At 41.6% G+C, this 15,476-nt stretch overlaps 1 protein-coding gene across 4 annotated transcripts in view; it reads left to right on the top strand.

Moving 5' to 3' along the window:
- The first annotated feature begins 2,338 nt into the window (after window positions 1-2,338).
- The window catches only part of FOXJ3 (forkhead box J3), an 83,240-nt gene continuing 70,102 nt past the window's right edge, over window positions 2,339-15,476 (top strand). The window contains exon 1 of one of the 4 annotated variants that reach the window (XM_037500650.2): window positions 2,339-2,506. The gene's annotated coding sequence lies outside the window, so the exon portion shown is untranslated. Of the gene's footprint in view, window positions 2,507-2,920; window positions 3,077-3,572; window positions 3,672-15,476 lie in introns of those variants that run through there. The other 3 variants (XM_037500652.2, XM_037500648.2, XM_037500649.2) reach the window with 3 other exon arrangements.

Below are 15,476 nucleotides of genomic sequence, written 5' to 3'. Positions count from 1 at the left end.
AAAGGCCCACCAAAGAACCAGGAATTTTCTCACAAGAGACTACCCTCTCTCAGGAAATCTGGCAAGGTTGGTCTCTTCTGCAGGATGCTCTTTCCCTTTTCACAGTGTATTCTAATAATCGAATGTATTTGCTTCTTAGGGGACTATGAATTCTTTTTTTTTTTTTAATAAGTATTTATGGAATTTAAAAAAAAAAGATTTATTTATTTATTTATACAAAAACTGGGGTACAAGCCAGATGCGCGGGAGGGTGAGAGGATTCACCAGAGACAGAGCGGGGAACAGAACAGGCAGCCTGACAAAATACACTGCTGAAGGGAGCAGCGGGCGAGATAGGAGAGGTCTGCTGCGCCATGTGGGACCCTCGCCCGGTGGCTGGGATCGAACCAGCACTGCAGAGGCTGCTGACAGCTTCACAGTGCGGCGCTCAACCACCTGCGCCACCACGGGAGGCCCTAGACTATGAATTCTTAAAGTATAGAGACTGTATCTTATTTATCCTATGCACTGCAACCAGCCTGGTCCAAGCTGTCATCCCATATCTGGATAATGGAGCTTTTGGCTTCCAGCACTGTTCTTTCTGAGCATGTCCACTCTTAGCACAGTAGCCGAGTGATCTTTTGAGCACATGAATCAGATCATATCACTCTTCTCTTCAGAAAGTCTGGTAGCGGTTCCATTTGATCCTTACAACAAAATGCAAGCCCCCACTCTCTGACCTTTCCCCCATTCCTCTCTCATTTGCTCACCCTACTCCAGGCATCCTGGCTTCTTCACCATTTTTAATACTTTCAGGAATGTTTTCTCCTGAGGGCCTTTCCATTAGCTCTTCCTTCTGCCTGGGACACTCTTTTTTCCACCCCAACTCACTCCCTTTCTTCTTTCAAGTTTCTGGTTAAAGTTACCTTATGAATTAAGTGTTCCCTGATAGCTCTATTTTAAACCCGCTTCTGTAAAACTGTAATAGGAGTACCATGCTACGAACCTACCTACCTTCACTTGTAGTCCACTAAATACTCTTGGCTACCCCTCCTTTGCTCCACATGTCTAGATTTTTTGATAAGTTCTCTCTCCTCCTAAATATTTTCAGCTCACCTTCCCTTTTGCCCTGGTGCAAGCCTAAGGTCATTCTCCTAGATTAATGCATGTATTTACTTGACAGAAGAAGTGAGGCATAAAGAATAAAAATCTGAGCTCTCTAAGCTGAAGTGAAGCTGGACAGGGAGTTTTAGTTGGAAGATACTGGATTTGAATCCTGGTTCAAGTTTTTAACTCTTCTGAGCCTCAGTTTCATCAACTGTAAAGATGAGCGTAGGAGTCCTAGCTCATGGACCTGGGGAAAGCACAGAATGAGAAGCAATGTGAAAGTAACTAGTGGTCTCCACTAACTAATTGGGGAGCGTATCAGTTCAGAACTTTGGTTTATTTCCTGCTGAATCCCTAGCACTTAACACATGATTTGGCTGAATATTTGTTGAGCATATGAACGTTTTATTGATGAATAAATGGTTCATGTTAAAAACAACCCCAAACTCCTATTTCCAGGATTTCTTCATATCCCTTACCTTGATCTATTTTTAGCACTAAACATCTTCTAAGAAGTTTTCTTATGTTTATCATCTTTCTACACATGAAAGTTCCAAAGAGAAGGGTATTCTCGCCCTACCTTCCCCTTCTGCTCACCTATACACCCCAAGCAATGATAGTATCTAACAACCATCGTAGCGATTGGGAAATATTTGTTGGATGAACGAGTGAATGACTTCAATCTTTAGAATCTTGCTAGAGTACAGAAAGCTAATAGACTACAGCTTTGAATGCTCTGTGCCTAGAAATGCTTGGCAAAAGGCAAGGTGGTCAATGTTTGCTGATTTGGGCAGTCAGCTCTTCACCCGAGTTCTTTATCTGATCCCTGACTCCGTCAAGAAAGACTCCAGGAGCCAGTTCATCCAAATGCCTCATTTTCCTCTCATCCACTCACCCTGGTTTCAGTTAACAAATAGCTCAATACAAATGTTGAGCACCTACGGAGAGTTTAAGTGTGCTTGGTACTACATATGTGACTCACGCGAATGAGGCAAGAGCAAATAATACGTCTGAATGTAATTAAGTGTGAAATTACAGGGCAGATTAGCAGTGCGAAGAGTTTAGAGAAAGAATCAGGAAAGACTGACGTATAAGCAAATTCCATAGTTCACAAGTCGCCTGAACTACCCTTCTAAGCCCTCCACCTATTGGCAGCCAGGACCATAACCCCCCAGCCCCGACCGTCACTTTAGAATCAGAAGGGCCTTTAGAATTCCAACTCTTGTTTAACAAGAAGCAAACGAAGGCCAGGGACAGGAACGGTCTCGGCAGAGATGGGTCTAGAACCCGGGACGTGGGAAGTTCTGAAAGGGTGTCCTGCGGGTCCAAGGTGCCTTTGTTGGGGCCTGTAGAACATGCAATGTGCCAAGTTGGAAAAGGCGTCCGGTGTCCCGGGGAGGCAAAGGTACAGGGCATTAAGGTGAGGTGGCGGGGAAGGTAGGGGGAGGGGAGCAAGGTCACCGGGCGCCACTCCTCCGGAGCCAGGGCCCCTGGAATCCGTGGGCAGGGTCCAAGGCCGTAGATCCCGGCCGTCCTCGACTACAGCACCGCCCCCACCGCCCGGCCGCCACTCCGGAGGGCGGAAGCCCCGTCCCTCGGCGTTGCGGGCGGCCAGACGCCCCGAGCTGCGCCGCGGCCGCGGTTCCAGCGTCCCAGGGCACTACTTGTCCCAGCGGAGGAATCCTGCGTGCGCTCCCGCGGTCGTGACCGCGGAGGAGACGTGACGCCGCCGACGCCGGGCCGGTGGCGCAGCGACGTCGCGGGAGGCGGGGGCGGCAGCGGGGGCGGAGGCGGGAGGGGGAATCGGGTCGGGAAGTAGTTCCGGGTCCGCGGCCCCGGATGTTGGCTGCTCCCGCTGCCGCCGCCGCTCTCGGCGCTGCTCGGGGCCTCGGCCACTCGCAGCAGGCGCCGTTGGGACCCGTCCCCGGGGGAGCAGACGCACGCAGCGGCCGGGGGCTCGGCCGGGCCGTCCCGGCCTGCGCAGCCTGAGGTGAGCGCTGGCCGCCGGGGCGGCCGGGTCGGGGCGGCGGGCGAGGAGGCGGGGCCGGGCATCTCCCGGGACGGAGGCTGGGGCTGCCCTCTGCGAGACGCCCTCTCCCTCCTTGCGGTCGCGGCCGCGCTTCGGGGCGGGCGGCCGGCCGGCGGGGCCGGGCCCGGGTCGGGCCGAGGGCCCGGCGGGCGCGGAGGGCCGGGCGCCTCCCTCCCCCGCGGCGCTCCTCAGCTGCTGCTGCCCCTCAGCCGGGGAGCGCCGCTCGGAGCCTCCGCCCCTCCCCCAGGCCAGACGCGGTGCCGGGGGGCGCGGAGGCTGCGGACGCGGCCGTCTCCGCGGCGGGGGTGGCCTGGCCCCTGCCCGGGCGCGCGCCCTGCCCCGGCGCGCTGCGGCTTCGCCCCTTCCAGCGTGAGGGCGCGTTCCAGCCGGCGAGGCGGCGGTGCCTCCCGCCGCGGGGGTCCTCGGGCTGGGAGGCCTGTGCGAGGGGCCTGCCCCGCCACCCATCCTGTCGCCTCGTCCTCTGCCGGCGCCGGGGCCGAGGCCGCGCTTCCATGCGGACGTGTTGCTGTCCTGTGTGTTGCATCCTGCCCACGTGGTAGGGTGTCTCCCCGGTGCCCCCCTCCCCCTCCATTTTTGCAGCTGGTGAAAAAGGTTGTTAACCCGGTGGTTTTTCCTTTGTGATTTCCTCCGGGGGGGTAGGAGGTGTTAGGGTCAGCTCTGCTGAGGCCGGCAGTCGGTTGGTTGGAAGAAGCTAGAGTTGTACTCTGCGAAATTGAGACCCGTGGGGACTAAACGGGGCTTAGTTTCTTTGACATCTTCCTCTGGAGGCCTCTGGCTGTTCCCTGTTCTTGTTCTTTTTTCTTTCTCTCTTTTTTTTTCTCTCCCCCCCCCAATTGCTTAATCCTAAAAAGAGACTGAGCTCTCGCTGCTGATGCATTGAGGTGTATAATTTTCACTTCTCCGTTCTACTTTTTGTGTATGGATGGCAAAGGCTTTTCTGTTGTGCAACCCACGTCTCTGTTGTTGCTAGTTCGAGTTCTCAGTGAGCTGAGTGGGACTGGCCAGGGAGGTAGAGATTGGTGGACATCTTTTTTCTCTTCTCCTGACATTACTGTTCTTCCCATTTTGTTTCCCAGGCACACAAGTGTGCGTCTTAGTCTTACTATTAAGCACAACTCTTTATTTGCAAGGCAGCACTAAATAGTTTCACTTCATCACTTCTTTCGAGGGAACTTTTATTTCACTTTCCCTCTCTTTTATTGAGTATTATTGCACTGGTTTTTGAAATTGGTTTTGAAAGGTGCTTTGAGTAGTTTCTCTCCTTCAAGTCTCTTCCAGGTTAAGATTTCCATCTAATGTGGTTTGTTCTTCTGTAATCACACATTGCTCCTTTACAGCGAACAGGTCACAGTAGCAGTGAGAGAAGCCTTTCATTCCCCCTAGAGCTTAGCAGATATTTATAGAAATATTTTTCCGTTGGGGGGGCACATACAATGTGATTGAATTTTAAAGTTGTTTAGATACACCCGAGGATCTCTGTTTCATTTTTGTGTCTCTTGGAGGTGAGGTGAAATCTGGTTTTTGGTTTTGTGCTGCTGGAGATCCCGGAGTTTTTCTCACGCTTTTATTAGATTTTTTTTTTTTTGGATGGGGATATGTTTAATTTGCCTCCTTTTGGGTCTTTAGTTTGGGTGAAATAAAAAATATTAATATTTTGAAGTCACTTTTTAGATTCCCACATTGACAGCCTTCTCACATTTTTTGATTTGTTTTTTAATATCATTCATTGTCTTTGAGCATATTTTTATTTTTCATATATTTGGTATGAGTATATTCCTTATAAAAATATTTAAATACAAATTGTATCTGCTTTCATTATGCTAAGTATGGGTGGGGTAATGGAAAATAGAGAATGTTCTGATACATTCTGAGGTGCATTTTAGTCATCATCTGTGTACTTCTGCTAAATACTGTTCTATGTGTGAAATAGTTGATAGTAGGAGATACAAAGGAAAAAATTTAAGGTCTCTTCACACACCTCAGTATCTCCCGTGGAAACAAAACCTAATGTACATCATTCATAGTTAACCAAGCAGCATCAAACTCCTGGTTGGGAAAACAATGCCATCACAATCAAAGGTATAAGTAAGGTATAGGAATTGCTGAGGGGAAGAGGTATGTTCCAGAAGAGTGAAGGTCTGTATGCAGACAGTGTACAAAAGACACATCTAGCAGTTTGACACAGAGATGATTATTGGTGAATAATAATAAATGAGTTTAGGATTGTTGAGGGCATATTGGTAGAGAACTTACCAAGGACATAGGGTTTATGGGATACTGCAGAGGGTTTTCAAGAATGGGAGTAAGATGATGCCAGTTATTCCTAAGGAGGGTTTTTAATCAGATGAATGGCCTGGGAGTGGGAGATGATCAGAATGCTTTTGAAGAATTTTAGGAATAAGATGATGAGTGTCTGACACACGGTAGTGATGGTGGGAATAACAATTTATTGACTATTCACTGTGTGCCAGGTATTGTTCTAAGCCCTTTATATGCATTTAACTTATATAGTCTTCATAATTAGGCCTTATTATTTTCATGAAGAAACTGAGTTTACAGAGAGGTTAAGTAATTTGTAAGCAGCAGAACCAGGATTGAACCCAGGCAATCTGGCTTACCCATCTAGTCATTAAATTGTGCTAGCTTAAGGAAGAGTGTGTAGAATATATGAGTGTGTGAGCAAAAGTTAATTTGAACATAGTGTTTTAATTTGGGCAAAGGGAAGAGAGCACATAAAATATTAAAAGATTGAAGCCTAGAATCCTTGAAGGATGACTGATAATAGTGAGGAAATTAGCAAAATGTTATTTTGAAGGAAAATGAGCCAAGGATGGTTGATTGTGGACAGCCCTGGATTGTGCACAGTTTTCAGTAGCAGCTAGTCTCCTACTACTCCTGCTAGTGTTCTTTTGCTGGTTTGATTCTGGGAACGCTGATTAGTTTAATATTAATCTAAGCAAAACAGCTCAAAAAGCAGATCTGTTCAGGAAAAAATATATGCCACATTGCTAGTCCTACAAAGCAAGTCTAGAAATAGCACAGGACTTATTTTGGTAGAGCCACACCACTGTTTCCAAGACTTAGTTTGGGAACTAATTATAGTGAGTATAATTAAGAATCGAGTAGAGTAATATTGGTATCTGTAGTACATTGCTACATGATGAATAGAGAGATGAAAAGTAGATTGGGCACTGATGGGGATTATAGGTGATAGTAAAAAGCGTGTGAGTAGATGAGTGTTGAGAGGTTAGTAGTAAGATGTGCATCAGCTTTGAGGTTTGGGACTTGGGGTGACGGGTAACATTATAGGCTAGTATATAAAGCACTCGTAGAACCATGAAACCAAGGATAGGAAAGGTAGTTGACAGTATCCAATGAAGCCTTAAAGTTTAGAAACAGTGATCATGTTGAAAAGACTATTGAACTGGGACCAAAAGATAGTTTGTAATCTTAGAATTTTGAAAGGGGTAAGGGTAAATGCCGGATTTGTTTTCTAGAGAATTTATGGAGACATTTTGGTCTGGTGTGGTAATTCTTACTGTTTTCTCCTGATACTGCCTCTGATCTCATTTTTGTCAACATATTAGACATACTCAGATATCAGAAAACTGACTTTTAAAAAAGGAAGAAATTTGTGTTCTGAAGTCTGATTTTTATACAGTAACTGTTACATCAAACTATTTTTAAAAGTTTTATTGATACATTATATATTATACAATTAACCTACTTGAAGTATACACTTCAGTGGTTTTTAGGATAATCACTAAGTTGTGGAGCCACCACCACAATATCTTTAGGCATTTCATCTTCCCTCAAAAGAAACTGTACCCATTAGCAGTCATTCCCCATCTTTCTCTCCCCCTATGTACTTACTATCTCTACACGTTTATCCACATGGACGTTTCATAAAAATGGAATCATGCAACATAGTCTTTCTTGTCTGTCACTGCGTGTCATGTTTAAGGGTTATCATCCTGCAGTATATATCAGTATTCCATTCCTTCCCTTTTATTGCTGAATAATATTCTACTGTATAGCTGTAACCCCCTTTTATTCATTCATTCATTCATTCATTAGTTGATGAACATTTGGGTTTCTTTTTTTTTTTTGAAAACCCTTATCTTTATCTTAATCTTCACCTTGCCAACTCCACCCGTTTTTAAATTTTTTTAGGTTATAACCTCTACTATGTATTCTACTGGGCAGTATGACAATATGAACATTCATATTGTATGTTTATGGTTTACTTAGGTTTTCTCATACAATCTCCTTTGATATCACAACAACCCTGTGATTTAGGAAAAGTATTTTTTATTAAGAGGAGCAGTTTGAAGTTTGGATTATATGGCTTGGCCAAGATTGCACATGTAAGTCAGCGCACTTGGATTGTTTTAGTTCATTCTCACTGCTGTTTCTGCTACTCTATGGTGTTATTCTAACTTAAAAGATCTCATGACAATTCTTGAAGAATTGGACTGAGAAATCCCCTTTCCCAGGGAATCAAAATTTTAATGTCGCTTTTTGGGACTTAAAATGATGATATTTTTCTTAAGACATTCTGTCACTAGTTTGTTACATGATTTAAATAAGTCATTTCTTATTTCTACCATTCTTTTAGAACTTTAGTGGGGATTAATGTAATGATGATAGTGGTAGTAATAATAGCTGATACTTTCTGAAGCTTTACTATGGGCCCCATAGTGTTCTAAGTATTTTACATTTATTATTCATGTAATCCTCACTATAGCTCAAAGAGGTAGATTTTATTATCAAAATTTTGTAGATGAAGAAACAGGTGGAGAGGTTAAGTAACTGCTGAAGAGTACATAGCTACAAATGGAAAAAGCCAGAATTTGTACCCCTGCAGTCTGTTTTCAGAACTCTGTGGCTCTTAATCACTGCACTGAATGTTTACTGGGTTATAAATTAGTAGAGCGTAATATTTCAAGTAAGGTCATGACCAGGATATGAAAAGTGGGTATTCTGAATATATTTGGGAAAGCAAAATAGCAAAATTAAGTTGACATTGCATCCACATCTCTTTTCAATGTGAAACTTTATGGTATACAGAGATACAGGCACTCAGGTACATTTTTAAAATTTGCCCCTAATAGTCTCTCAAGTGAAAAATTACATTATTTCAGTGCTTTTTACTGTGGGTTTTGTCTGTCATTTAGCTTTTTACATTGACAGTATTCAGAAACCTTGGCTTGAGACAGCTAAAGCTCACTTTTGCCTCTCTACCTTCCTTAACTGTTAATTTTTGTTTTCTATTTTGAACAGGTAGCCTTTCAGTCCTAGATGGAGCTACTTTTTAACTCCTCCACCTCAAAATTCAGAAAACCACAGTGGCATTTTACAGCTTTTAAAAATTTGGGCCATTGAATTGGTTCATGCACATATAATAGATCCAAAGCACAGCGTTTGGTTAAAGAGATTGACTTATAGTGAAATTGGAAAAGGCATCTGCTATACAGGATTTTGGATTTAATAGGATTTGTTATAACCAGATCAGCAAAGCATTATTACTGTGGGCCATCTGTTGGGATATGGAAATAGCTTTTTTATATGGAACCAGATGTTGTATTCATATTTATAACAGTGACATTCTACTTATTTTAAGTAACCTTGTACAGTTAGGTACCCTTTTCGGCTATTCTAGTGTACTTGACTTAAGAGCTGATAACCTGAAAGTGCATTGTCTTTCAAAGTGGTTATTACTTTTCTGTTGGAGCGACACAGAAACAACTGAAACAAAAAGCACATGACACTCAAGATGTCAAACTTCAGGACTGTAGCAAGATAAAATACAGGAGAAAGAAGAATATGACATAGGATAATTAGGACCATATTCAATAAGAACTCTTACTTTGACACCATTAAGTCTAGTTTCTAAACATTACTAAGCCACTTTGGTGGTTCTAGGAATTTTACCAAAAATGTAAAGTGATCTCATTAGGTATAATCAGGCCTACATTAATACTTATATTAACAGTTGACTTCCCACCATAAATGGTTGAAGTAATTGGTAATGGACTGAAACTTATTACTAAAAATGCAATAAGAACGGTTAGAACACAGTGTTAGAGGATTTTTTTCCCTGCATTTAATGTTAACAAATTGGGAGTGGAGTAAGTCTTTGGGTGGGAGTTTTCAGAGTCTTCAGAAAACAGCATGTTGACTGTCAGTCTTTTTGGGCTGTTGTAACAAAATAGCACAGACTGGGTAACTTAAAAACAACAGGAATTTGTTGCTCATACTTCTAGACACTGGGAAGTCTTAAATTCAGGACATCAACATGTTGCTTTTTGGTAAGGGCCCCCTTTTCTGATTCATAACTGCACTGTGTCCCCATGGTAGAAGGGGAGAGGATTTCTCTGAAGCATCTTTTCTGAGATACTAATCCAGTTCATGAAGACTCTACCCTCATGACCTAAGCATCTCCCAGAGACCCTGCCTTCTAATAGCATCATCTTTGGGGGTTGGGTTTCAACATATGGATTTGAAATTTGAAGGGACACAAATACTCAAACCATAGCATTGACTGTCTTCATATATAGAGTGTGTCATGGAGTCCATTGAAGAATTGACTTATTATGCTGGGATGATCTTACCCAGCTGAAGATTTTACCTTTCAGATAATGTTTTCTCCTGGAGTACAAAGCTAAAAGCTGTGACTGAATTTTCCTACCTAGATTGAGTCTTGTTCAGTGGCGCAGTGGTATAAGGAAATAAGACTGATCGCATTGATTGGGAGAGTGTGGCACTGATGTGACCTCATTAAAGATCTCAGAAGTTGGGATTAGTTTTTTCCTAAGATTGAGAACTGGTTTTACTGTATTTTGAAACATAGTTTTGTGAGAGAAATAGATGAAGAGGGAAGACTGCTAGAATTCTTCAATTAAACAGTTTCAAATTCTGTTTGTAGAGAGTTGGAATTGAGAGGGGAATGTAATATGGCAAAAGTAGATTTGTTATGATCCAAGATTTTTTTAATACAAAAATTTATTCTAGCAGCAGGTATAGACTAGTAAGTAATAAAACTCTAAAGAATAAAGTATCTAGAGGATTTACATGTAATATTTGTAAAAAAAAAATCAGAACTTTGCTTTCATTTTCCTCAAAAAAAATGTTACCAATTATGGTAACATTGGTTTACACCTGTTAACGTGGATTACTATATATGATTTAGAGAGGTATAGGATCATAACTTTGAGGTGTATGTTACCACACTGCACTCACCAGCAAGGTACCCATAGTCCTCCACCATGGTCCATTCTGCTGATACTTATTGAATGATTAAAAGTAACTAAAACATTTCTGTGATTTGACTACAGAACTTTGACTGTTGTAGACATAACAGTCAAATATGCAGCGGTCACGAGCCAGTTGACGTTTCTGAATGAAGGGGGAGCTGACTGTACTGGCAGTAGATAAATGATGTATGGCATCAGTTTCTGCTAGTGTGGCTGGGTTGGTGAATCTGTGATGTGCTTTTACTTGTTTTACTTGCTCACCCTGTGGAAGGAGCTTAAGGGTGCTATTGTCCCACCATTTATATACATAGATAGCAGGCATCTTCACAAATGACATCTGTGTATATTAGGGAATGTCATGTTTTATATTGTCCTAGAGCGCATGTGTGTTATTATGGAAAGGTTTCCACCTTATGTATGAATGATATTTTTTGAAAAGCATTTTCTCTGATCCATTAGATTTTGAAGCCTCACAACAGCCCTTTAGTACAGAGAGAGCAAGTAATAATTCTATCAACAGGTAGAGAAAATGAAATACAGGCTAAGACTTAGTGTCACTCAGTTATTGAGTAGAGCACAGACAAGACCCAGGTCTTGCATTGTTTCTAGTCTTGTATGCTTCAGTAGAAAACTGAGTTTTTATGAAGAACATACTTTGCATTTTTGAGGTGGAAATTAAAGGTTATGGAACTCAGTGGACCTGGGGTACTTGGAGCAGCACTTGTCTTATGGTAATAGTATTATCAGTCCAGGGGACATAGAGCTATTGAAAGCAACTTCTACTGAAAGTTCTGGGTTCCCTGCCCCATGGTTAGAAAGTGACTGTATAAAAAGAAGTTATAACTGGATAGAAAAGAGATTGGGGTGGGCCTCCCCGGTGGCGCAGCGGTTGAGCGCTGGGTTGCGAAGCTGCCCGCAGCCTCTGCGACACCGGTTCGATCCCTAGCTGCTCCCCGGCCACCGGAGGAGGGTCCCACATGGCGTACAGACCTGTCCTGCCGCCCGCTGCTCCCCTCAGCAGTGTACTTTGTTCCTTCTGCCTGCTCTGCTCCCCGCTCTGGCTCTGGTGAATTCTCTCACCCTCCCGCGCTTCTGACTGTACCCAGTGCTTGTATAAACAAAAAACAAATAAATGAAAATACATGCCTCTTTAAAAAGAAAAAAAAAAAGATTGGGGACAAAGCGTCACGATAGTCTTAATTTTCTTCTTTCAGCCTGTTTATATTTTCTAAGCTCTCTAAGCATGTATCATTTTTATAATCAGAAAAAACACATGTATGATTTCTGTGGTTCAAATGAGAATTTGGAAAAATGTGCATCAGTATTTTTGAATAGCAATTTAAATACTTGGTGCTTGAAAGTATTTTGCTTTCTGGCAGTTTCATTAAATCAGTTGGTGAATTATTGAATCATTATAATCTTGCTGGTTGAGTTGTGGGTGTATTAAGTATTTTGGGTTTTTCGTCACATTAGAATTTGATCATTTAGCTCTTATGATCAAGAAAGTAATTTTATTCTCCCAGAAGCAACCAAGACCTTAGATTTACTTCACCTTTTAGTTTACAACTGGAGCATTATGTTTGGTTTTGAACACCATGTTTGTTTATGACTAAATGACCTAAAAACAGTACTCTTAATTTATAATGAAAATTAGATGTAAGGGTCTATTCATGTGCTTCCATTTCCTGGCAGGTTTCTAATAAAAACCAAATTGTTAGTTTCTTTAAGGTACTTTTCCCTTCCAGGGACATTGTACTTGCTAGTTTCTCTCACTTGTTTGCTCTTTTAAACACCATCTGCTGTGTCCTGGGCAATGTACTAAAAAAAACTGGGGATCCACATAAAAAGACAGGGTCCCTGCCAGTAAAGACTACAGGTTTTAGTTTAGAAGAGACGTTACAGTCTTGTCACATGGAGGTATCTTGGAATTTCTTGTTTTCTAGTTTTTAACTAGAAAGGTGGAATAGCTTGTTTGTTTGAAGAACGTAATGCATTTGGTGGTTTGGGTAGATGGATTTAAGAGGAGTTGAACTTTATAGTTATCCTCTGATTAAAAATATTAAAAATAATTGATTTATAGAATTTTTTCATCAGATTTATACTAGGTTTTCTTTGGGAACTTAATTAAGAAACTATTGACTTTTCTATATTGGAGACAGTTTCTTTTTTTAAAAATATTTATTTTTATTTATGCATAGAAAAACTGGAGTGTAGGCCAGAGGTGCAGGGGGGTGAGAGGATTTACCAGAGACAGTGGGGAGCAGAACAGGTGGATCTACGAAATAATACACTGCTGATGAGAGCCGTGGGCGAGACAGGAGATGTCTGCTGCACCTTGTGGGTTAGTTCCTTGGCTGGGATCGAACTTATGTTGTAGTGGCTGGCTGTAGCTTGATAGTGCTGAGACTTTAACCCCTGTGCCACCAGGGAGGCCCTGGAGATGCTTTCTTTTGTTCTTATCTTTATCACTATACATGACATAGTAGGAATCATTATATATTTACAGTATTATACTAGTAAGGATATTGTATGTTTAAGATTAATTTAAAAATTTATTGATACAATTTATTATTGATATCAAAAGGTAACTTTTGTTTAATATATGAGATATATAGTAGTTTCTAGAATCTTAAGAGTTAATCCTTTCTTTAGATTATTGGATATCCTAATATCCTTAGAATACCAGTAGTTAACCGAAAGCTGTAAGATATACAGCTTATTGTTAACTCTAATTGAGGTAAAATTTGCTTCTAACCTCATCTCTTTTTCCTGGTTCTTCTCTTGAACACTGGAGACCTAGTTTGCCTTCTTCAGCAAGATAACCCTTCAAATATTTGAAAGTGATTATTCATTCAGCAAATATTTCTTAAGAACCCTACACATGCAAGGCACTCTCCAGGGTGTTGTGAGACATCCCGAGGTAATTAAGAGGCATAGTTTGTTCGAAAAGAACTCGTAAAGAGAAAGAGTCATGGATTTGTTGAGAAGAGAAAGAATGTTTTTGCTTATAATCTATGAAACTTCTTGGAGGAGGTAATGTTTGAATTAAGATCAGCGATGGAACATGCTAGGCTGAGAGCATAATAAAAACCCTAGAGATAAGGAAGCACAATGCAAATTAGAGTAGCAAGAGGCCCTCCAGGATATTAAAAATATTCATCGTTGTGTCCTAAGCACCTGGGGTATTGTGTAGCAAACAATTTGAGTGCAGTAAATACTCTTGAATCGCTGAATAAATGATATTGTTGACTATCATTTATGGGAAGTATTGCGCATCCTCTTCATGGTCACAAAGCACTTTGGGATCCTGAACACTTTGATAAGTCCTTTAAAGAAAAAAAAGGGCTTAATCTCAAACATATTTGACTATGAGTTGATAACTCTTGAAATTGCCAGAGAAATACTACACTGGAGCTTCTGTGAGAGAGGTGAGATGGAAGGCTGGGAGTTGTTCTCCAAGCTAAACAGAACTAGTTTCTTCAGTCGTTATACACTTGACATTTGGCTTCTAAACTTCTCACTAGTCTGGTAATCCTGCCCTGCAAGCATTCTAGCTTGTGTTCCTAAAATGTGGCGCACAGAGCCGAATACAATACTCTACTTGTGAACTAACCACTGAAGAGGAGTGGGACTGCTGCCCTCAGTGATGTGGATACTATTCTTCTAGTGAAGCCTAAGGCTGTATTTTGTTTCTTTTTAGCAGCTGAGTCACTCTCTTGGCTCAGGTTCAGTTCTCATATTAATTTACAAGAAATTCTTTGAGTAGGTTCAGAGAGATTTCCTATGAGTAGAGTTAACAAGTGAATGCTCGTTTTCTTCTGATTGTGTCTAGATTGTTTTCTCAGAAGTACTAGTCATTCTTAAGCTTCCTGAAATCTCAGAGAGAAAAGAAAAAGAATTAATTGTATGATGCCAGAGTTGACCAAGTAACACCAAAAATCTTTAATTTTCAGCACTGTTGATTATACTCAAAAGAAGATAAAACATAATCAGTCTTCAAATACCCACCAGATTCAACTGTTTAGTTTTTTTGCCTATTAGGCCTCATCTGTTTAATTTTTCTTTATTGCTTAAGTATTTTAAAGAAAATCATAGACATTATCTTTTCACCTGTAAACTTTACGCATCTCTAAAAAAGAACATTTTTTTTACGTAACCATGTCTGCATATCTTACAAAAATTGATATAATGTTTTCCAGGTGTCATATCCAGTTCATAATCAGATGTCTTCTGTTTAAAAATATCTTTGTACAGTTTTTAGTTAAGTCAAGATACAGACAAGGTTCACACATTACATTTGGTTGTTATGTTTCTTGTCTGTTTGTTTATTCATTTATTTATTTATTTTAAGCTTTATTTTTTATTTATACAATAGCTGGGGTACAGGACAGAGGCGCCGGAGGGTGAGAAGATTCACCACAGACAGAGCCGGGAGCAGAACAGGCAGACAGACTGAAAGCATTGCTGAGGGGAGCAGCGGGCGCAACAGGAGAGGTCTGCTGCACTATGTGGGAATCTCCCTGGCCAGCTGGAGCTCGAACCCATGCTGCAGAGGCTGTGGACAGCTTCACAGTGCTGCACTCAACCCGCTGCACCACCAGGGAGGCCCCTATTTATTTATTTTTTTAAAAAAAGATTTATTTATTTATGCATACAAGAACTGGGGTAGAGGCCAGAGGTGTGGGGGTGAGAGGATTCACCAGAGACAGAGTGGGAACAGGTGGATTGACTGAAATACACTGCTGAGGGGAGCAGCAGGTGAGTCAGGAGAGGTCTGCTGAGCCATGTGGGTCACCTCCCTGGTCGGGGATCAAACTCGTGCTTCAGTATCTGCGGATAGCTTGATAGTTCTGCGTCTTAACCCCTCGAGCCACCAGGGAGGCTCCCAGTTTCTTGTTTCTTTAGCTTAACACTTTTTCCTACCCCCATATATTGGGCCATAATTTCACTTTTTTCCCTTCATGTCTCTGGACCAAGTTTTGCTACTGTGCTTTTAAAAAATATTTCTTAAGAATTTTCCTTCCTTTACAGCAATTCAGTGAACATTTTGGAATATTATGTATAAAACAGGTATGAGAGAGATT

This window comes from Talpa occidentalis, unplaced genomic scaffold, assembly GCF_014898055.3.
Source record: "Talpa occidentalis isolate TD23 unplaced genomic scaffold, MPIMG_talOcc4v2.1 talOcc4.9, whole genome shotgun sequence".
NCBI lineage: Eukaryota > Metazoa > Chordata > Mammalia > Eulipotyphla > Talpidae > Talpa > Talpa occidentalis.
Note: the sequence above shows the minus strand (reverse complement) of the source record. Positions and strands in the feature narration are given on the sequence as shown.